The sequence below is a fragment of the Colias croceus genome, chromosome 7 (assembly GCF_905220415.1).
Source record: "Colias croceus chromosome 7, ilColCroc2.1".
In the NCBI taxonomy this organism is placed as follows: Eukaryota; Metazoa; Arthropoda; class Insecta; order Lepidoptera; family Pieridae; genus Colias; species Colias croceus.
Genome location: NC_059543.1, coordinates 7,004,943 through 7,031,114, shown reverse-complemented (window position 1 = coordinate 7,031,114; position 26,172 = coordinate 7,004,943). Strand labels below are relative to the sequence as shown.

Genomic DNA, 26,172 nt, shown 5'->3' with positions numbered 1-26,172 from the left:
TAAATAACATAAAAACCTCAATTTTAAATACAATGCTTTGTGAGAGATACATATCAACTTCTCCTCGAGTTATAAAAATATACGATCGATTGTTAGAATTTTCATTGTAAAAGTATGTTTCAAGGATATTTGGTAGATCTAATATAACAAAAGAAATGATAATGTCCAACCTGGATCACTAAATAATATGTTATATTAGTTTGCAATCAAATGAAACAAATATTTACTCTGAGATATAAAAGTACCTACACATTCAATTGTTATAATTTCCATTATAAAATAAATAAATAAATAAATATTATAGGGCATATATTGGGGATCAAATATTACAAAAAAAGATAATATCCATCATATAAATAAAACACACTGACTCACCAAACATATTATTAAATTTATATTATCAATATTTTTTTCTTAATACATCCTAAGGCGGCCACTGAAAATCAGTGATGACACACTGAGTGGTTGGCCTAATTATAGCATACGTATTTTTTTAAGCTTTTTTTTTAACTAAATTGTACATATCTTATTTTTTCATATGACCATAATAAACTTATTTCATTTCAATATGTAATCCAATTAAAAGGTACACCGTGCAGTTACAGTTCTATGCATAACGAGTTATAAAACAGTAGCATCAAACAATATCGTGCTGAAATACTACGACTTACGAGTACCACCGGCACCGTCCGAACATTTGGTGGTTACGTCAAGCAGTGTTCACAATGGTCGTGAAAGTGTTAGAAAGTGCAAGTAGACGGGTCAGTCGCGCTTATATCAGAGTTACACAACAGTGCACTTTTGGGTAATTGGAGCGATGTCATGGAGTTCGAATGTTTTGAGGTCAAAGCTGTTCTAATGATGTTATGTGTGTAAGCTGCGAGAGATCACTGCGTTACGCGTGGTATTATATTAATCTTCCTATTAACTACTGCAAATCACGACACTATCAGGACGTGCAGTTTCAGCACGATTATGTATAATGCCTAGCATTATTTATTAGGTATTATAATTCTTTATGAACAATTTGACAAAAAGACATATAAAACGACTCAAATATCATAGCTATCATACCTAGCATGAACAAATATTACAACAAATAAAATCTATAACTTTAATTTTCACACATTGTAGCGTTGTAAAATGCAAAAAAAACTAAATAGCAACCTGTAAGACCGCGCACGTTGAAGTATTATAATCGACATAACATTATCAATTGGGTCGTGACTTGCGGTAACATAACAATAGAGTTAGTTTAATAATAAGTTGCAAAAAAACAACACACGATCAAATAGAACCGAAGATTACATACACAGTAGGTATGCTCCTTCTTCTTTATGTTAGTATATTAATAATCCAAGGACCCTTATTTAACTTTTTTTGCTCGATTAGTGTTATTTTTGGAGATATGGTATTTTTGGAGAGCCCAACTGGTTCAAAAGTACAATCGTTGACCTTCCATATGTGAAATATAAATTTTGCAAAAATATTCTAACTCAAGATATTGTTGACACGTACTCAAAACAGCGTCTCATGAACACAATTGTTTACTACTTATGTACTTGATAATATTGATTGCTTATAAATCTTCCGCTCAAGGTTCCGGTATCTAGTTGTATTGGTATCTCGTCCATATTGGGTCAAGGTATAGCTTTATGTGTTCGAAAGCTATAAACATATTGTAATGAACATATTATATTACACCGCCCCTTGTTTGCAGTATCGTTTACTGCGCGTGACTTAAAATGCCTTCTTTATATCAGAAACGATATCATTTGAAAGGAAAGACGACTTGCATTTGTCTGTTGTGTATTCTGCAGTGTACAATAATTACTGACTGTTTTCCGTAATAATTATGTTCATTTAAGCGCCGATTTTTCAATCCTTGGTTAAAATTTATCCGTCCAATAAAGCATTACACGAACATTTTAAAATGTCACCTGTAAACTGTCTAATACGGACAATTAGAATACATTTTTGAAATGGTAGTCTAATACGTTATTCGATGAATAAGTTTTAACCAAGGATTGAAAAATCAGCCCTAAGTCATGTAATTTGAATAACTAATAATTAATACTCTAATAAGAATCATGACGTTCTGCAAGAAAAGTATCGACAGTTTAATATGTTATGGAGCATGAAATTAATATGACTACAATGTTTACTAGGTTTATATATTTAGTATTTAGGTAGGTTTATACTAGGTTTATATTTACTAGGTATACTAGGTTTATAGTATAATTTACCAGAACAAAAAATCATTTTCTAAAAAAGTTTATTTGAATCGATATGTATCATTATGACGAGATCTATTAAGTTGAGGCTATTAATAAAGAAAAAAACATCAATCTCTCTCTTTATCAAAGCTCTACGACGTAGAAATTAATTTTCGACTTATCATATTCTTTAACGTCATTTAGGTTGCACCAAGGCTAATCTCGGAGCTTTATTTTCTGATGAAATAACGAGTTTTTTTATCAGTTTATGCGAAATTATAGCGGCTAAAGTCGGTCCTTTAATCATTCCGAGATTTCATTCCGACGGTAATTTTGTAGAGATTTCTTTTAGGTGCCAGTTATTAGATAATGCGTTTTATCACGCATCATGGCTGCTAATGATTGTCTCTGATAATATTCTTTGAACGATATTTAAGTGACTGCTCTTATGGGTGAAAATATAGTTCATTCATTGTTGTTCCAAGTAAACAAATTTGTTGTTTCAGGTAAACAAATTTTTAGATAAATAATTTGTTCCATGTCAATTATATCATTGCTGGACGTAAGAAGAATAACTTAAATATTCCAATTCTATACCTTTAATTATTACAACACTGAATTGCTCTGCAACAATATTTTTCTTCGTGCTTTAAGACCCGCAATTGACTGCTATCATGGCAGTGAATTTCGTGTCATGTAAATAGAAGCACAAAAACTATCAATAATCGAATATGTAATCCTTTAATAATAGGCGAATACTAATGAACCCTATCGTTACATAATGACTATATGGACATTACGCTGTACGCACGAAGATTCTCAACGTATTAAATTCAGTACACGTCTCTATTATGTAAGAACATGTCCATTACTTGTCACACTTAAGCGATATGTAATAATATGTATATGTTTATGTCATTAGTTGTAACAAAGATCTTGTGTTATTTTTTAAGACTGCTTGGTTTCTTAACATCCTAATGAATGTCAATTATCTATAGAGGTAAGTAATTTGTAGAATAATGTATTTTTTGTGCTTTTATTTGAATTAAAAGCTTATAAATCAAATCATATCTCATCTATGTCAAGCAGGAATAATGTAGGTGACTTCTTTTGAAAGGATTTTCTATATGTAGAGAAATTATAATTTAAGCATTCGTAGAAACAAATTCTTCTTGTACATGATTATTATTGAATTAACCTGAAATTTCTATTAAAATTAATTATTTAGCTCTAGTTTTAATTCTTAAATTTATGCATGGCGTGGATTTCTTTCAGTGACAAATATTTTTATTAATTCATCACATGATACTTAATCATTCGCTTTAATTAGCAAACTTTCAAAGCACTTCCTTTCAGAGCGTGAGTTGACACTCACCGATTTCCCAACAGTGTCAAAACTATATTAATGCAACTGTAAATAAACCAACGTTCCGGTTATTCTCAATAAAATTATGTGAACGTGAATTTAAAATATTCGCAAAGACAAGTATCGATAAATTATAAACTGGTTCCCAACATACTTCTCTGGTCTTGTTTTTGCAAATTACTGTCGATGCCCAAAATTACAGCTTTTTTGTGTTTGTAACGGCTCCTTCCGACGTACAACGATAGGCAGCAATGAATACAGTTAAATAGTGCCCGAGTAATTTTATGTAATATACATTATAATTTTCCGCAGGTAATTTTGAGTAGATGAAGTTTTAAATTAAGTAACGATAACGAGGTGACTGTGACTCAATGATTGATAGTTGAATTTCCTGCTCGAGAGTTGAGACAATTATGATTTGTCAGTGTTCTTAATGTTTTATTTTAAAGAGGAAATTAAGTTTCACTTTTTCCTTTTTTATATTTAATTGTGTTTTGATGTATTTTTGATATACTTTAAAGCAATGTCAGCATACGTAGAGTAAACTTGATAAAATTTAAAATTATTTGTAAAAATTACTACCTTGTCGCCGAGTTATCGGGGTCTGTACCAGATTATAGACAGGCAGTTTTCTCCACGACTAAACCAGTTTTAGGACAACTGAAGCAACGAAATTTTAAATTTACGTAGTAATATTTAAATCTGTTATAGGTAACAATATAGGGGTCAACATAAAAAGTTTATACTATAGGTAGTATAAACTTTTTATGTTGACCCCTTGAATCTATTTCAGGTAAACCAATACAGGTTAACTAATAAAGTTACTAATTCATTAAAATTCAATAGAATTTTATTCTTTCTATAATAAATAATCCTTTAAAAAGAAAACAAATTTTGACTAAAAAAGTAAACAAGCGGCGCAGGGTCAGTGGTTTTTTGTTATATGCAACAATTGTATGAGATCATTTGGGCGTTACTTTCAAGGGATACTTATGTCAAGGCTTTTATCCGGATATATAAGGAAGTGTTGTATATTTTGTTGTACCTTTATGCATTTTGGTGCATAATATAAAAACGTTATCTATAACTATTTTGCATGCAGGCATTTTATAACAAATACTGTTTTAAGTTTAAATTGTGTAAGAAACTTTTTGTGTCTAACCATATCAAAACAATTTAATGTCGAATGTCGCCAAATTTATGTGCATTATTTATGGCTATACATGTCTTAGGCGTGGTTGGGACTAATCTAGTTAAATCAGTAAATCTAGTCTCTACTGTCTGTGTTGAACTCTAGTTCAAAATGACTTTTATCATCTGTAGACATTATTTCGTTAAATTAACTCTATTTAACGAATTAATGTTTAGGTTTGTGTTTTACTAAAATAGTAGAATTAAAATAAAATTAAGATAAAATGCTACATTAAAATAATAATCTTTATTATATTATAAAAAAAAGTTGATCGTCTTAAGACGTACTTCTTCGATTAGTACAAAAGATTGAATTCTTTAGATTTTTATTAAAAAAAGTGTACCGCGGATATACGTATGAGAATGGGTGAACAATCTATATTATTATTCTTTATGTAAGTTAGCGTGTGTAATTGTGAGAAAATTTTCTATGATTATGTGCTACAGTGACCTTTTTTAATCAAGTTGCGTTATGTTATGAGTTCAAAGCAACGAATATGCATAAATTATTATCATTTATATTTCTATGCATAAACTAAGAATGATAATAATTTAATTCACTGCTTAGTGGTTACTGGTTATAGAAAAATAATCTTAAATACTGCCTTTTAAGTGGTGTACTTTTGTTGGAGGTAATGCCCCTATTTTCCCCTGAGCATGAAGTGTTTGACAACATTGAATGCTAGTACGAGTACAAGGCAGTACAAGATTTCTGCAAATATTTTGTTAGAGAATATTTATGAAGTAAATACTTATAAGATACAGTAAAATTCCAAAATAATTACACTCTACACGTATAACAATTAGAAATAAACGAAAACGAAACGAAAACGAAACGAAATTTTCTATTACATTTTTAAATTAGTGTAATAATTATAAACTATTCACATTGTTTGGGGTTAAATTTGCGAATTGTTTAGAGAAGTGCCAACTTCTTGCAGATTAAATCGTTTATTTTTGCAATGAATATATGTAATTTAATATTTTATATATTTTTTTATAAAAAACTTATAGCATGTTTTTTTAAACGTGTAAGAATATATTTTTTATGTATGTATAAATAAAGACTGAGATGGAAATAATCCTACCTTTTGTATACGGGATGCCAAATGGGTTTCAATAATTTGCCATCGCCTTTTAATAAAAGGTGCATGTTGACTTTTTTTGTTTTAGCAGTATAAGATAAAATATTGATAACGCGTCGCTTTATAATAAAAAATAAACATCCAAATAATCTTTCAAAGCAAGAATATTGGGAAGATTTAAAAAAAAGGACAAGATCACGAGATTTGCAAACTTGTTCAATCGAGACTCGAATTTCAGTCAAGTTTTAAATTAATTTATTTGTCGTCTCGTCACCTTTCTCTTCTCATTTCTTTTTATTAACGTCGTTAATATGCCCATATCCTGACAGCGCGACACTTAGTAAGATTTAAGAGCTAACGATGTATTTTTATTTACATTTGTATTTTTAGCCGAGATATGAACAGTTATATATCTAAAAGATTTCTAATACTATTTTGCATTTGATATGTCTTTGAATTTAAATATTGATTCACGGAATTCTTATCTGTCTGGATCAACCAAATATTTTTTTATCACGTGTTGTCTAGATGTTCTTTGATCAAAAGAAACGATAATAGACGATCTATTCAATATTGCAGACGAATTCGCTTGGACTGCCACGGACGCACTGGTATGCCACCGTTAGCCTTATTGGGTTGCATAATGTAACAATGTAGCAGCTCACCGTCCTAATCTCACTCAACAAACCTACTTACATACAATTTAACATAATAAAATATGTACATGTTTTTTTAACACATACTTTACTAGTGCTTCTGTATTTTATTTCTATTCTTTGATTGCTTTTACTTAGACATACAAAAGTGGCTAAATAATTAAAATTTTGTATATATGTATGTATATGAAGGAATTTTTGGAATTTTCCAGATGCCTCTCGGTTGAATTTGTAATTTAATTACTTATTTACGAGGAAGACTCTTGTTAGTGAAGTAATTTTAAACTTGCTCTATCATTTGCGGTTTTACCCTTAAACACAACACGACTTGCATTCACTCTAGAAACTACAGGAATTATGTAAAAAAATCATTTAATATACAGGTATGCTTAATGGAGCTTTTATTATGTATTTTGCACTCGATGATTACGCCTTAGAGTGCGCAGAATGGGGTTGATGACCATTGACCATAACCTGATCACAAGGGGAAAATCCTTTGTAGTAAACAAAGGATTTTCCATATGCACACACCCGACAACACATCCCCGATCCTAGGGATCTGGCCCTATTTGATATAATGGTATGGGAAATAGGGACTAATTCATATAACCCTAGGTAGTATTACCTAGCGTTATATGTGTTATAACCTTTATAAATTTAATATATTGAATATATCCTTTATAACCAAATAATGAAACATGCAGCATGTAAATATATAATTCGAAACTAGTCCAATGCTTGAAGCAATTTTTTATACATGAATCTTTGACTGAGTATTTGCATTAGTCAGTAGGATAATCGGTTATTATTTCAGTTTTTTATCAGTCAACTTGTAAACCGTATAATTAAACCTATAAAAATAACTGTAGCTATGTTTAGGTAACGGTTCACACATATTTTGAATAGATTTTATTGCGCAGCAGCGAATAACATTTAAAGATTTTATTATGGCTATAAAACAGTGTCTTTAAATTCCTTTTATATGGTTAATTTTTCTGTATATGAAAATTTTCATGGTAAATGTTTAATTAGCGACGTCGACAATTACTTAACGCTACTTATTGATAATGTACATAAGTTATCAGTATCCTTAAAAAAATGCTATTCTTATTATTTTACTTATTCTTTAACAATATTACCATTAGATAAACTAAAGAGAGATGAATAATTAAATCCTCCGTTAATTAAGGGCATAGGGAAATGAATAAATTATGAATAGAACATATTGAATTGAGTTGAATCATATTTGTGCATAGTTTCTAAGATCTATCTAACATCTTAGTTTAAATAGTTCATTGATCATAATATGAACTATTCTGTGTACACTTTAATTACGCCAGCTAACGTGCTATTGTTTCTATAAATTAATGTTAATTACACGCAATATACAAGATATTCTACATCGGTGTATTACTTATATAATCACACAAGCACGGATGAACATTGTTTCATCAAAATTGTCTCGTTAGAAGTCAGTAATAGTTTTCTTTTGAAATCTTTCAAAGGACAAGTGTAAAGAATCGGTCTAGGCCAGAGTCATTTATTCAATTATTAGTTGAGCTAGTAATGGAGGAAATTTTTTATTTTCTCTGTACCTATATACATCTATTATATAGTACATATTATATTTGTGGTATACTTAATACGTTTACAATTTTCATTTTTCCTCTACATATTTTCGTGCGCAGTGTTGATTTTGACGTAATTTTGGGATAGACGAAATACTTTATTAACAACATATTATTGTTCATTCTATTAATGTACGTAATAAAACTTAATGAAATAGAATTACAGCATAATTATTTATGTAATAAGTAAAACTACCATTATGCATGGTAGTAAGCAACAACATGATAATATTATAAATAGAGCATTAGATTTTAACTATGCCATTGTGCAAAATATTTGAGATACGACAATTTGTATTCTTTACCTATAATATTGTATACTTATTTGCACTCTTGGCTTATATGACAAATTAAAATGGTATATAGAACATAAATATATTCCTTTCTCGGTAAGGGAATTCGCAAAGCATTAAATCAACGCATGTTTGACCTACCCCATTGCTCAATGTAAGCCTCGTTTGCTGTCTCATTACCAATGCTAATACAATGAGTGATAGCACTCCTATAGTATTTGTTATTAGGACACATATATTCTTTAGTAAATCAGTTTAAGAATATAAAATAAAGAAGACAAGTTTTTAATTGATTTTGTTCAGCTCGTTTTCTTATTTTCTCATTTCTTTGAAACTTATATATCGATATTGAATGAAATATGTAATATTAATGTTTAATAATATATATATTTATAGGTTATAAATATTTAAAAACGACCTGCTGTTATTGACACAAGACCTTGACTTATTTAATAGCATTTTAATGTATTCTAATTTATATTAAATCGATGCACTTGATTTGATTTGATATTAATATTAGAAGTTTATCAATTGTGTCAAAACTATTTATATTTTTTCTTTCGTTTTTGTTATAAATATTTCAATAACAAATAAATGAGTTTATCATAAAAGGGATAAATTATAATTGTTAAACGAAGCTTAACGTGTGGTGGAATGTTCTCATTTTTTTCTACTGTACATTTGTTTTCCTCCGGTTATCTTCTAAATATGCCTACATATATATAACTCAAAGGTGACTGACTGACTGACATAGTGATCTATCAATTCACAGCCCAAACCACGGGACGGATCGGGCAGCGGGCTGAAATTTGGCATGCAGGTCGTAGGCACAGATGTCGTAGGCATGCGCTAAGAAAGGATTTTGATTAATTCTACCACCAACAGGATAAAATAGGGCATGAAAGTTTGTATTCCATGAAAATTTTCTTTTCCACTCAGGCGAAGCTGCGGGGCAAAAGCTATTATAGGTACGATAAAACTTTAATAGTGTTACATGTAATATTTGAAAATAAACATAATATTTTAAAACATACGAATGCGTTGATATGCACACATGGTACTTCGTAGCATTACAAGCACCAAGCTCGCATTCTGAATGATAAATAGATTAACGGTTTAAGCAACACACCACGCTATTGCCGTATTTGGTCAAAATTATTTAATTATACCAAAACTCGTTTTGTTGATTTATTCATTCCTTAATTGTTTCGGTTGTTAACTGGATAATTGACTCCGCATAATCCGTAATTAATTATATTATTTTGATACAAAATTTCGTTTGAAGGTGACACAATTACAATATTCCTATTTGATCGCAATTGTTGGTTAACCTGTTTTCAAACCAGAAAAGGTAAATATGTATTAATATGCTGTTATAGAGGTTACATATTTTTAATTAAAATTAAAAAAAAATTCTTATTTGACGAATTAGGTATATGTAATATGTGTAAAAAATTACATATACGTATTTGAATTCTTATTCAGTTCCATACCTAAGTAAGGACACAATGGAGAAAAGCTAGCATCTAGACACGCGGCAGCGTGTCAAGCCGAGTTCAAGCGAAGAGAACTGGCGAGCAGCAGCCGTGTGTATATTTACACGAACCATTTCGAGCCACTTTTCACCCCCTTATAACTCGAAAACTATTTAAGTTATATAAACCAAATTTGGTACATATCAAGAGGACCTCAAGATAAACAAGAACCTTAAATTTCATAAATACAGATTAAACAGTTGCGTAGATATTAATATCCAAAAATCGCAATTTTTAAGACTGACTGACTTATAGACATATACAAAACCTAACCCACTTCCAGATGACCTAGAAAGTTCAAATTTTGTAATCAACTAGGTAATAGTGAGTGTACAAAGGAAAAAATCAGAAAATACTGAATTTATTTGTATTTAATTTTTTTTTCAATGACATAAATTTTGTTTGTATGGAAAAATGGAAAAGTTTAAAAAAAAAAGAAAATAGTATATTCACCTTACTAGTCTTAAAAAATAGATCAAAACTAATCAGTGGCCGAAAAAAATTTTGAAATCCATCAATAAATGACTGAGATATAGATTATTGAAGTTTACATATTTTAGGACGAAACATCTGTAGATTCGAAGCGCCTCTGACATCACACTCACTCGCGCTAGTATCGCTAGGGCGGATTACTTCGATTGCATGATTTCTTTATTCAAAACTGTTATTAAACGTAAAATAAAAGAAAATTGTAATAAAAATATTGCCTTTATTGCTCATACAGTTAAAAATAATATATAATTTTACATATTCACATTTATTTATTCTTTATTTATGAGTGTTTAGTTTAGTTTTAATTTCAGTGTAAATAAATAAATAAATAAATAAAATCTTTATTTTGCTTTAAACATGGTATTCAATGGTGATACAATAATATTAATAAAGCACAAACATGTTTAGCCAATACAAGCATGCAAAAATAATTACCATAAATGGTGTAATGGAAGAAGGCTTCGTCGAAGGTCGAAATGATTTAATTTGCGTAATATTAATATGAGTGAAACATCTTTAGGCGCGTTTAGAGTAAAATTTCAAGATCGCGTCATGGCAATACCGTAACGTCATGGAGTAAGGCGACGATTCTTCTACAACGATCTTTGCATCTTGGTAATAGTGTGTGTACAAATTCACGCTGGATGTTTAGAAAATCATGTAATCTTTTAAACAGAAAACGAGTTTAAAAAATTGCAGATAATGACGGGGCAATGTGCGCTGACATTCATAACATACAAGAAAATATAGAAAATAATACTAAACAAACCATACAGAGAAACCGCAAGAAAAAAAATCGTATTTAAAAAGTATTATATTTATAAAGTAAATCAAATTTGCAGAGTAATTTTCTGTACAAAAAGTAATGATATCCCACCAAAAACATAAATGTAAAAATTGGAGCCGAGTTCAATCGTTGACTTAATTTTCCAAAAAAAGAAATGAGATCTAAATGTGTGCCAAGTTCTGCAGACAGTCCAGAAATTTATTTACAAAGATGTATTAAGTTCTTAGGTTGACTGAAAACTCAATTGTTTTATTTTCCCAGAGAACAATGTTTATTCCAAAATATAACTTTTTTCATTTGAATAATATAATTATTTTCACAAAGCAAACAACTAATGACCTATTGAACCCCATAATTTGATGAGGCTAGTTTTACATACTGTTTATATTTTGTGAGGTTCTAAAAACTAGCCTCATCAAATTATGGGGTTCAATAGGTCATTAGTTGTTTGCTTTGTGAAAATAATTATATTATTCAAATGAAAAAAGTTATATTTTGGAATAAACATTGTTCTCTGGGAAAATAAAACAATTGAGTTTTCAGTCAACCTAAGAACTTAATACATCTTTGTAAATAAATTTCTGGACTGTCTGCAGAACTTGGCACACATTTAGATCTCATTTCTTTTTTTGGAAAATTAAGTCAACAATTGAACTCGGCTCCAATTTTTACATTTATGTTTTTGGTGGGATTTTAAACTACCCGATTAACTTATCAGTATAAATATGTGACAGTTGGATAAAACCCCGACGAGTCAATACATTAATATGTTAATACAAAACAAACAATACAATTAGAAGTGAATAGTCCACAATCAACACACAATTATTCAATGCGTGGTATATGCGTAACGAGAGCTCGGCGCTGCGCCCGCGCCGATGCGTGCAATAATGCTCTTTTTAACCGACTTCAAAAAAAGGAGGAGGTTATCAATTCGGCCGGTATATTTTATTATTTTTTTTTTATGTATGTACACCGATTGCTCCGAGGTTTCTGAACCGATTTACGTGATTCTTTTTTTGTTCGATGCGGGATGGTGTCGAATTGGTCCCATAAAAATTTTATTCGGATAGGCCCAGTAGTTTTTATTTTATGAGCATTTTTGTCTGTAGGTATTTGTAAATTTTGCAAGTGCAAGTTTGAAGTCGGTTGTTTTTAACGCAGTTATCACTTGTCATAATTTATCACCAGGAAATTTTTACTATGAATTTATGATTTATGGCAAGGGTTGGTAAGGATATGTTTTTATTTACTTGTTGAAATTACTCTATCTTACTTGTTGACTGTAGGTACCATACTAAAGTATGATTATGATCAAAATTCAACAAAATATTAACTGAAGAATAAAATCAATTGTATGATGTATCACAATGAAAAAAATATAAATATACTCATCTTATTTGTTGACTGTAGGTACCATACACCAGTTGGTGCAGCTATCCGACAATTCGAGTAAAGTCGGAAAATTCAACAAACATGTTTTGCGAGTTATTTGACGTATGATTAATTATTATTATTTCATGTAGGTATGTGATTCAAATATGTCTTCGATTTTTATTTTAGTTCTAGGACACTAACTTACCTCTTATTTTCCATATTTTAACGAGTATTTTTAGCGAGAGCCGAGAGCTTTTAGTTTGAATAAGGTATGTTTAGAAAATCAGTTTTCCAATGTATACTACATGTATACGACGCTTACTAAGTTTTCAATCACTTGCTTGATCTATATCAATATATAATTATATAGTAATTGCATCATATTTTTTTCACTGTTCTTCAAAAGGTTAACCTATGAATGGATAACAAGTTGCCAATTGTAATCCATTTAACAATTACAAATCATTACAGACGTTTAAAAAATAATTACTGAATCAATTGTTAAAAACAGGATATCGCATGTTAGGTAAAACAACAATACAATGATTAAAAACATGATACTTTAGTATCGTATAAAACAGAGTTTAGTTTCAAGTCAGAGTCGAGAGACAACTTTTGGGTTTTATTGGCAACGATCGTCTAATATCTTCACAATATGCAATACACAGAGCACGTACGTGCAAATGTAGTTACAATGTGTTCGCCTTCAGCACGAACGGGGCGAATGTTCTAGAGTTCAAGGATGTATAAATATTTGAAGCGACATTGATATTGATAAGCGTGGCATTAACTCCTCGTACTGCACTTGGCTTGCACCTTGCTTGCATTTTCTGCTTTTGTTCCAGCTTGTCTTTCATTATACATAATGCGTATTTCTCTTATGAAATTTTAAATGTAAGGTAGTATGTAGTGTATATAAAATAGTTTAGACGTAGAGACGAGGTAAAGACGTCAAGGTTTATTTGTATCAGCGCCTAAAATTAACTCTTTGAAACAATATTATTTTGTTCATAAAAATTATGTTGTACCAACCAATGAAAATATTATTGTTATATTCGTGTTATCCATCAATGTTGTTACATCTGCATCCGTAAGGAATAAAGTAATACGTAATCTGGGAAATTCTGCGGCTATAAATTGACCATCAATAAATAAAACAGTTTCATTACGTATTCATTTCAGAATTAAACTAGGCGCTAAGCTTACGAATGGCCAAGTGTTTCGTATGATGTATGTAAGTTAATGTTCTACATATTGAATAGTAAAACACTATAAATTATTCTTGAAGGCCCTATTATTTTCAGTGGAATATTATCTAAAGCGTAAATAGAAAACAAATTTACAATGTGTTACTTTTAAATTGTACAGTTGTGGCTCGATTAATCGAAAACTAGCAAGATGGCGCAGGATAGAGTAAAATGGAGGCTCTTATTGTCGGAGGCCTAGACTCAATTTGGGTCGCTGCGCCACTCCAGTAAGTAAGTAAGTTGTGACTCACCACCGTGGGTCCTAGGAAGATAACCTGATTTTTTGATTTTAATTTAACAACAATGAAATAAAGTTGAATAACGAAATTATATTAACAACAAATAACAATAGTTATTTGATTTTATACGTAAAACATTCAATTGGACTGACGACAGACACAGCACAGCTGTCTACTCAAACGATATCATTATCACAGCTGCAATACCTTCTTAACATTTAAACCTTATCAAAACCATATCATAAAAGCCACACAAAGCTTAACACGATAACTGATCAACACGTCAAAGTATCATAATGACCATATCGTAAAAGCCATACAACAAAGCTTAATACGACAATCACACGTCAAGTGTCACATCCAGTAGCATATGCAAACGTCGCACCTTCTACGCATCAAAGGATAATGATACAATCGCTCACTTCCGAGCAGTCCCTAGGTCAATCTCGTTAAGACGTGCACGCGGAACAAACAGTTTTCATCTGGCTTTCGAACGACTTATCAAGGTTATTGTCTCTATGTATCCTAGTAATTAGATTACTGATAACACGTTTCACACCTCACGTTACACGTTTCGATTTTGATTTTGATATTGTAGCGTTGAATTTGATCTATATAGTTTATTGAGAATTATATTTTGTACAATTAGGGCTGATTTTTCAATGCTTGGATAAAACTTATTCGTCGAATAATGTATAAAACTACCATTTTAAAAACGTATTCTAATTGCCCGTATTTGACAGTTTACGTGACATATTAATATTATCGTGTAATACTTTATTGGACGGATAAGTTTTATCCAAGCATTGAAAAATCGGCCCTTAGTGTTTAGAGTCACTTTTTTCACTATTGTTATCAGTTGTCATTACGAAAAAAATACCTTTGTTAATATAAAATTGGTAGATATTATAATTCGATTTCCGGAATATTTAGAATTTTCTATAATTTAATTATGTTTAATTAAGGTAACGTTTTCTTTGTTTCAAGAATAGAGAAACCAATATTTTAAGATAAAACATTGTATGATCTCTTTACTCGATATGTCACTGTTTTCATAATGTGAGAAAGTAACCTTATTTATACATATTTACTGAACCGGTTTACCGAATTTTAAAATAATCGCAGTAATACATGCTTAACCACGTTTTTGTGAAAATTTAGTCTTCATCTTACTATGTTGTATGATTGTATTGATAACCTTTTGAAATCATAGTGTACATTATTTACTACAACAGCGAATCCCTTTCACTTGGGCCTGGCTCAGCAAATTGCCGGGTAACACTCGAGCTCATCAATTTATCATAAACAGTAAATTGTAAGTACTTTACATTCTCTTTTTCGAATATAAATATTTATAATCAATGGAGGTTTATTGTTTTATTTTATATTTCAATCGATTTTAAAATATGCATAAAAAGCGTTTATAGTTAAACGCTTAAGTTAACAGTGCTCAATATAAATCTTTGTTATTTGGATGATATAAATGTTACCTAAATGAAAAGTGTTAAGCGATGGTTTGTCTGTAAAAATAAAGTATCTATAATTATTGTGCTCTTAAAATAAGATAACACGCAGATCTTAAGTTTGAAAATGTATACAATGTTTTCGTAATTACATAGAAGACATTTATATGTTTTGACATAAGTTATGACTTGTGAAATTTCTATTCCTACTATGTCTATTGTACATAGTAGGTACGGTTAGTGCTTCAAGATAACTAGTAAGTTTATAAAAACGTTTTCATCATAGTATATATTATAACAACTATGTATTTATACTAAGGTCCCGTTTCACTTAATTTTCAAATTTATTAAGTATACAAATATTTTAAAACCACTTTTGATAATAACATTGTTTATAATGTTAAAAAAATTGTACAAATCGAAAAACTTGAAATATCCTTGAACTTTGAAATATATGAAAATAAGTTCTCTGATTCGTAGCGTTAAGGAAATTTATATACAAGTGTTTATTTATATAAAGCATTATGATTTATGAAGAAATAAGTATATTATATGATGCTATTTCGTTAATTGTTAGTTATATATTAATTTATTGTGCTACGTAATCATTTAAATTTTGTCCTCCTGACCGAATTTCCGCGCTGGATTACCAAGACTAGACGCTAACCTACGCAGGAAATATGATTATGTACAGCGCGATATTATATTAAGTACGTTATATACTGTTATATTATAACGTAATAGTTGTAAGTTATCATGAAACTGGTATTGTGACTTTATTGAGAGCGAATATCGTTTCGTTTCCGGCCGTTTGTGCTTCATTACGTAGCAGAGTGGCGTAAGTGATGGACATCGAGTTTTGCAATACTTTACATAAACGGACTTGTTGTTTATATTGAAGTGCAGTTCCCTCTATCTTATACAGCTTTACAATTTCTTTCTTCGTCTCTACATTCTTTCTTCTTGTTCCTTTTCTGTGGACGGTAGTGTGAGTTATTTAGGCTAGGAACCGAAGTATTTTCCTGATAATCGAAGAGTATCGTTAAATGTAAAATATAATATGAAATATATATTTTCATCTAAAGTTTAATAATGAACTTGATGTATGAATATCGTAACTATGACTACAACTTATTTATTTGCTTTTTAAGTGTTTCAGTGTGAAAGTAAAACGTCATATCTATCCGAATTGCCTTGTCAACGAGTTTCTTCTTACATTATTTTTTCGAAATATAAAATAATCATATTATATGAATGTAGAGCTTGCAGCAATTAATTAGGAAATCCTGTCGTTCTAGGAAGTGAATGAATTAGCAATGTAGGTTAATAATTGTATTACAATTAATGAGACTAAGATTTAATGGCAGCTGCAACATGCATATTTTTTATGTGTTCGATGCAATTTAAATAAAAGTGAATGACAATTCTAAATTGAGAAAATTTGTTTGTTTTTTGAATTGGTTGATGCAACAATATATACATATATACTATACATATTTAGATAAAAACAAGATCTCATCTGTACACACATAGGCTTATTATAGGATACGTACAAAAAATATCCTGTGTCTTTCAGAACTTATAAAGCTACTAGAGCTTTTTTAGCTACTAGAACGAACACAAATTACTTACCTACAGACTGTTGTCACTGTTCAAATTGATTATCTTCCAGACTGTTTTCCTATCTCCACGTTACGTTTATTAAGACAATAATAATTATACTTATTTGTATGCGTTTAAATCTTTACGGTCTTTATTATTTTGTTTTATGAAATGGAATTATATATCTATATGCTTCAAATTACTTTTACTTTGACCTTGAAGAATCGGAATAGTAAAACAATATGTAGCAGCTAGTAAAGAAAGTCTTAAATTGTCTGTACTTTCAAATGGCTACTCCTTTAATCTGTACTAGTAATGCGTAGTAGCCTACTTGTAAAGTACTAGACTACCTAAGTGTACCAGTACATCGTAATTAGGTGGTGGATTTCTACCGGAAGTTTTCATGGCTACCTTAGTGCAAATATGAGTCTTAACGACTAAAACATATGGCTTTAAATAACATTACATACGAGTTACGACTACAGTTAGGTATAATTGAAAAACATATTATTATTTATTTAAAGTTTTTATTGATTTATATATTTATTTATATGTAAATATACCTAATAATAATCTTTATAATACTCGGATGTTTAATTTATTATCTAAATAACAAAACCGACATAATAATCATCTATGTGTTAACACCAAAACTAAATACGATGTTTTTACAACCTTTTGGTTAGGAATGCTTTTCTCTTTTGTTCATCAATGGATACTTTATTATATTTCAATGTTATATCAAATGTTTTGGTGATAACTATTCAATGAGTCAACTTATTATAAAGAATCAAACAAACTGTTTGTTTGCACAGTTCAATGTTCAATAAAATCAGACTGATATTAAAATTATTAGTAGTGAATTGGTGTATGTGAAGACATTAACATTATAAATATTTGTTTCAGGTACTAATTTTAAATATCTACGTGGAAGACAACTCAAATGATATAAATTTAAAAGGCCCTCGTGTAAGTTGGTAATTTATATGTAGTTCCGTTAGAAATATTAGAATAAGCACAAGATACATATTTGAAAGATTAATTGATAAACTAGCAAATAATTATTATATACTAGCTTTCCACCCGCAGCTTCGCCCGCGCAGTCAAAGAAAAACCCGCATAGTTCCCGTTCCCGTGGGATTTCTGGGATAAAACCTATCCTATTTCCCGGGGTAAAAAGTAGCCTATGTCCTTTCTCGGGTATCAAAATATCTCTATACCAAATTTCATGCAAATTGGTTCAGTAGTTAAGGCGTGATTGAGTAACAGACAGACAGACAGACAGAGTTACTTTCGCATTTATAATACATATTAGTATGGATTGCTTTTCAACACAGATCACAGAAATCTCTATGCTTTTGAATATTGCAATGCCGTAAGTATAATAATAATTAAAATAAATCTTTATATAACCGTATTTTAGTCAGAAATTAAATTATTACATAAGTACTGTGTTAAAACATGTCAATATTTAACGTTTAATATTCAAATTTCATAATACATACCTAGGTTCATTTATATGGGTTTTATTAAACAAAATTATATTTATTCAACGCGGGAAAACATAAAACATTGATTCAATGAAAATTTTAAATAATAAATTATCATAGACTTACTAAATATAACCAGTATGCGCGAGTTCTGAGATTAATAATTGTTAATCGATGGATAAAAAAATATCGGAAAAAAAGACTTAGCACATGAAAATAAAGAGAAAAGAATACATATACTTATGCATGTATCTTTATTTTTATATCTTCTAATTAGCATTTAGCTCTAAGAAAATAAACTCGATATTTTCAGTAAAAAATAATAAAATAGTTTTAATGTATCTATTATAATTTTAAGATTTCTTAAAGGCATGTACTAAACTTTTAATAGGGTGACCTATGTCGAACTAGAGTAATATTTATAAAAATATTCTGTTTGTGTAACCAATATAATGCATTATTCGCAGAATAACGTGACGTAAATCTGACGTATGTATTGATAATAATCTTTATATAGACACTATCATGCTTGACAAAATTATTTACTTTCAAGCTTTGCGAAATTAGCGAAAACTTTTCGTGATTCTATATTTATGCGGGTTTGATTTCCTTATAATAGAGTGCAAAATATATGGACACGACCAAGTGACACGACTTTTCGATGAGATCATGGGATATATCGGGATCAGGATAAATATGATATGATTAAATTATGTTACGAACGTAGTTTATACAGGATGCAGACAATTTAAAATTACATATACCGATAAAACTAAAATGTTAACACTAGAAATGTAATTTATAGGTATTTTGCATGAATGCACGAATGGCGAAAAGTTTTTTTTACTCTAAATGGAAATCCTATAAATAAAAAAGCTGCAAGATAAAATCTTAAAATATAGAGTAATATGATTACAATTACATTAATTAATTACATGATTATGTTAGTTAATTGTTTTTATTGAGGTTGATTTACTGACATTTATAGGTATTCTACCATAGATAATATAATACTATAACTACGAACTTAAACAGGAATGCCTTAAAACGCGGAGTGAAATCTTGTTTCATTCAACAAAGAATAATTAATATTTTCGGGATATTAATCCATATTGAATAATGTAAACAGAAAGGAGCAGGCACATAGGCGATTTATAATTTTAAAATATCTGTAATTATTTCTGAACAAAAATGGAAAAATATGGATTATGCTGGGAACGTAAATTCTTTCCTCTTACGTTGTAAATTATTAAACATTGTATGTATGCTAACTTAGGTGCATCATTAGTAATTGCATATAATATCTTATTATCCATTCATAAGTCCATCATATTACGACCATGATGGATAACACATGTCACATCTTTATTCATTCTCATACATTTATCATTTAACTTTAGAAGGAAAAAATTGCAAAACCTGTATAGATGTTGAAAATAGAATTGTTTACATAATACCAATACATAGATTACAATTCACGCCGTAACGGATTAAGATTGCGTTTAGTATAAATTAAATGCTATTTTTTATAAATCTCTATCTTTATAGCAATGATATTCTTTAATATATATAAATCTCGTGTCACAATGTTTGTCATCAATGGACTCCTAAACCACTTAACCGATTATAATAAAATTCGCACACCATGTGCAGTTCGATCCAACTTGAGAGATAGGATAGTTTAAATCTCAAATCGTTTTAGAGAAAGCGGGCGAAGCCGCGGGCGGTAAGCTAGTATATTATATAGACGATAACGATTCTTGCAGATTTTATTATTTGTCTGTAAAGATAAAACGATTAAGTTAATTCGTATATTCTGTCATCCTCAATCTTGCATGCATTACCTGAAAAAACTGGTAATAGTTGAAATTACTATTATGATGATGACTCACGAATTGTTTAGTATTATTAAGATTTACAGTTACATAGTGACTGGATGAACGGATGGACATTGGAATGTGACATTGAGATTTTTTTTGTTATATAGTGTTATAAAATAAATAAAAGTGGCTACTACAAGCTCTACATACATTTTAAAAGATGTTCTCTTAATTAAATCATCATCTCAAGCAGTTAATATCATAATGATCTCATTAGAATGACGACGCATTTATCATTTGACCCTTGTACTTAAGAAGTGGTGAACCTTTTGCTTAATGGACATCTCATTCCGTAAAACAAAGTGTAAAACCCACACTTCCGATAATCACTTATATTTACTTTATTTGCAAGTCATGCGGTTTTATTTTTGATATTGCTATCTTATATTCGCTTCCATAAACTCTTGCACGTGCTCACCAAAACAAAAATTTTTTGTGTGCTATCTTATATAAAACTTACATTGAATACATATAACTAGCAAGCATTGAAACATTTTAAAGCGTTTTGCTAGAGCCCTATTATTAATTATAATAATTAGCAACCATGAATAGTTTTTTAATATAAAAAATGCCACGGACATCCAAATACATTAAGGATCCTCGCGTATGTCGTCAAGAAGGTTAACGTAATTCTAAGAAATTAATATTATTGACTTTAATTTTAATAATTTCTTGTTATCAGCCATCTGTTCTAATAAAAAAAGCTATAGCCTTTTAAAATTATAAATTAAAACCGTTTAAAACTATGAAGTTATGAACTAACGCTCAATCAAATAAATTTTCTTTTCTATTTATTTATAACATATTTATTTTTTCATGTAGAGCATTCGAAAGGACAGACTTGGTCAAAAAAATATTTTCTTTGTGTTTCATGATTTATAAACAGGTTAATTCGAAATAAATCCGCGAACATTTTAAAATATCTCTGTATTCTGTGGTATGGGTATATTTGTATATTTTTTCTTTAAAAGTTTTAAATAATAAAGTGAATTCTAAAATACATAATTTCAATATCATGAAAACAATCATGATATATTATGAAATCGCTATCAGGCCAAGCCCTTAACTACTGACCAAATCACATCAAAACAAGCGAGTGAGAAGTTTTACTAGAATATTGGTAAGTTGCACCTTTATTTGTAACTTGCTTTCGTGAAACTGTATACCTAAGTCTATTACATTAAGTGGTCGGCCGCAAACAGACGCGGTCTTACATCTTATTTCCACCGTGGTTCGTTATTTTCTTTTTTACCTTCCCTTGTGTAAGGAGAAACCTAAAACTATTGATAGAATCTTGATATATGCTATGATGAAAACGGTTAAATTGTAGCTTTCCTACGGGTTAAGAATTTCCGCGTTTGAGATATAGGTAGGTATGTACTTAATCTTTACTTAATGCTTAAAAGTTATAGCAGTAAACATATATACCTATGTATTAACTATGTAATTATTATCGATCGATAGTTAATAAGTAATTAAAATAATCTTAAAAAAAGCTTTTTGGGTTGACCTTACAATCCGCTCCTGAAATGTGCAGTAGGTAAATGTCTACACTCCATAGTATTAAAATACAAAAACACCTATTATTATTTCTTGATCCAATTAGAATTTTCCAGATATTTACGTACAAACTTTATGCATAATAATGTCTATGGCAAGAATTATAATAGTCACATGATTGCCTATAACTATGACCTATGAAGTAGTGTTGGTAGAGTCACGTTATTATTGTACCGGTAGTTATCATAAAGGACACACTTTTCTCAAGAACCAGTTCAATTTAAATGCACTATTAAAATCAATTCAGCCGTCATTTTGCTCAAACAGATTATCAGGCGTTGGGAAATTCGCAAGTGTCACACATAACGTAAGTTGAGATTATAATTATTATTAGATACAAATTATAGCGCCTTACAATATTTTTACTTGAAAAATGTTTATCATCAATTGAAAATATGTGTTCTATATGTTTGGTAAATATTTAATAGTGCAATTACAACTTGTTGGTCAAGTTTAAGCACTTAAAGGCGTAATAAGTGTATATGCAAGCAATTTTGTTTCTATATTAATAATGAAACGTGAGACGGTAATTCGTCTGTCACGATGTTTTGCGAGTTGTATTGCTAATTTATGACGTACTATACATAGTTTATATAGTATATTATATCGAGCTTTGACGTAGGTTTTATATAATAAGGTATCTTTTAAGAAATTGTAATGGTGTATCTGTAACTTACTTTGTATTTAACATGTTATAAGAATAAGTAGGTACACGATATAAGTTAGGTTTTCTTAAATGTGTTAAAGAAAGTCACGTGCAAAATAACACATATTATATTAATTTAATTGTAATTAAAATAAAGTAAATAAATGTAAAAGATTATGATATTGCGAGCGAATATTAATGTACGGAAAATTGCTATGCTTGATGCCGGCTATAGCACTAGATTGTAATTTATTTAAAAAGTGCAGAGTTCATGGTCACTTTTAAAAATAGATACGGTAAAGACAAGATAAAGTTTTACACATAATGCTCTTTCATATTTGGCAGCAAGTACAGAGCCTTATAGATATCGATTACGCATTGTGAATGCTCAGCGCATCGAAATGTTATTGTGTGAAACAATGCCGGACGTCCTTAAAGGTAGTAAATCGTTATAGAACTCTCTGTGACGTGCACTGGACACCCGCCAGATTTTCCGCCTCAGAGCCTTCGACCCGTAAACTCGATCGAAACGAAAATGTAATTATCGCTGTAAACAATGGAGACGAAACAAGACGGCATTCGGGCGACGAACACCGCGTTCGACGCACGCGTTTTACCTGTACAGGTAATTTATTCGACACGTTCTATATCATATCGAGTGCAATTTTCGTAGAGTTTACATATTATGAGACGTCCAGTATACTATTTACTAGTGATGGATTTCCCGGAATCGTCCTTGTCACACTCTCGAAAATAACTTACCTTGCTGCGTTCCCGCGAAAAAAAAACACGTTAACTTTTGAGTGAGTTTCAATAATTTTTCTAACGACCAGTGGCAGTGCCTCTCATTTGTTACGCTACATGAATATTCATGTTTTTGTATATTTATGCGGAAAACTTGTTATCTGCAGTTATTGTTCTGGTGATCATTGTTATGATGATCGGAGTGAGGCAGCCACCAATGCGAAAACAGAACAAAATGAGCGAAGATTAGCGGAAATAACGATTTAATTGTTGTACATTGAAAATGTGTCGGCTTTTATTTATAAAGGACATGTTATTGGAACTGAGACGTCATAAAGTTATTTGTCAATCATCTACACATTTCGTCTGAATAAATTAATACACTTTTTCATGTTAGTATAAGTCACATAGCTATTTCTTTCAAGGTACTGTGTTAATTTTCCATCGGTCACGTGCTTAGATGCGTTCGCGGTCTGTTGAATTACAGACTTGTTTTGAACTTGACCATGATACGCCATAAAATAATACTTAATCGATACAGATATTTTCCCGATATATAACAGATAATTTAAAATTGAATATTTAAAATTGTTGGAACATTCTTAGAAGAAGATATTAAAGAAAAGAGTTTTCTACAAAAATATAATGCTGTAGTAAAATGCTGTCGATACACAATTTACCTTCAACCTTATAATAAAAACACCAAAAATAGAATAGGTAGAGCAAAAATACGATCGACAGACGTACGTACTATGTACACACTTCATACACCCTTCAGTTAGCGAGGGGTAAAAGTCATTTAAAACTAGCTCCTACTCGTAAAACAGAAATAATTTTAAATATTGCATATCAAAACTTTATACTTATACCTACACGTATATAATATAATTTGCGAATTGTGATCAATATTACAGTCACGATCAAAGCAAATAATAAGTTTTTTATCTAGATTAGATATAAATTACCATAATATAATTAATTATTACCTTTTTCATTATATTAACACATTAATATTTAATAACATTATAAACAGGGTTTTAAATTCCTTGCATTCAATTTTTTTGTGTTATATCTTACGGTTAAAGTATTTTCGCAAAATAGTGTAATCTTTACGCGTAACAAATTATGTAATGAAGTAATTTACAACGGTTTTAATCTATGATGATTTAATCGTAGAATATCCTTTAATATTATTCATTAATACCTTGATTGGTATAAGGTAAAGATCATAAGGAATGGTTCTAGTTAAATCACAGTTCTTAGTAATTAAGATTTTGAGGTCAAGTTTTAATGAATTTATAATATTTTTTTTATTTTACCAGATAACATTATCACTCTTTACAACGACGCGTTAATAACACAGTGTACTGGATGTCTCATTAAAATAATAATCATTTATTTTAGTTATAATTAGATTTGGGTGAATCTAAGACCAATAACCCTAAAACAGGTATAAATAAATTCGAACGAAATTTAGTGATTAAAGGTGGATCGTGTGTGTGAATGAAATATATATGTGATGCTATTAACTGTGTGAATACTCTGAAGTAAAACTTTGGACACAAAAAACTGGAGGTCGACACGTATGACGTGTCAGTTGTCGTGGAGCTGACAACAGATGTCGTTCCGATTGATGCCGGTAAGTTTGGGGAAACTCTCTTCTCTTGTCTTGTTGTTATGAAGATGAAGAAATAGTGTTATTATAAAGAAGAAAAAACAGACAAACATATTTCTTGGATTTTGATATCGTTATCACAATTTTGGATGTGATGATAATAAAATTTGTCTGTATATATAATAGAGTTGATAGAAATACACGTTCTTCCTTCATTTTTCTTACATTAAGTCGTCTATGCAGCTAAGGAAATAAATGTTTACAAAAAATATAGTATAAATCAGTTTTAATTACGTAACTAACGTTACACATTATTTAAATATACATGTGTTAATTTACCAGGATTATAAGTCAACATCATAAACATAAAATCTTAAATTTGCTATTTATTCTTATTTCTAAACTTACAGCAGGCGCATTGAGTTGAGACGTCTTATCAGGTTTCTAGGCAGAAAAAAACAATTGTTTAAACAACTGCCTTTCATATATTCAACAAAAAAGTTATCAAAGATCGCGGTCGATTGACAGATTTTCATTCATATTTACGACTCAAATTGTTGAACTATTAATGTATGCAAGGTTGGAGTACAAACTGCTTTAAATAAAAAATCATACAAAATATGTACCTTTTTCATAGGAAAGCTTCCTCTCAAGAAACACAATTTAAGGAGAATCAGTCACATGACTGTAATTCTCCTCTAACAAAAGCCTTATAAGAAATCACATCAACTTGTGAATATTATATTGTCTGAGTGCATTTATGCTTCATATTTTCATGTACATTTGAATTGGTAATAGAATAAAGAATGTGGAAATTTTATTGGAAAATAAATATTTTTTTTTTAGAAAATAAATCATAGGGATATGTTAAAAAAAAATCTGTATGGATGATATATGAAAAATTATAATAAGTATATTATTTTAGTAATTCAAGTGAATTGAAACTAATAAAACAATAAAAACGTCTGACGCATGACCATTAATTAAAGTTGTTATGGGTTTAAAAACCGTTCATATGAAAAGTATTAATTAATAAAAGGTATTTGTTTATGTAGGTATG

The 26,172-nt window shown here is 29.8% G+C and overlaps 1 protein-coding gene across 2 annotated transcripts in view; it reads left to right on the top strand.

The window, feature by feature from the left end:
- LOC123693021 overlaps positions 1 to 26,172 on the top strand; it is a 126,204-nt gene that overhangs the window by 23,887 nt on the left and 76,145 nt on the right. The window contains exon 1 of one of the 2 annotated variants that reach the window (XM_045637886.1): positions 24,907 to 25,136. The exons of the other annotated variant lie outside the window; for it this stretch is intronic. The gene's annotated coding sequence lies outside the window, so the exon portion shown is untranslated. Of the gene's footprint in view, positions 1 to 24,906; positions 25,137 to 26,172 lie in introns of those variants that run through there. 2 annotated transcript variants of the gene reach the window in all.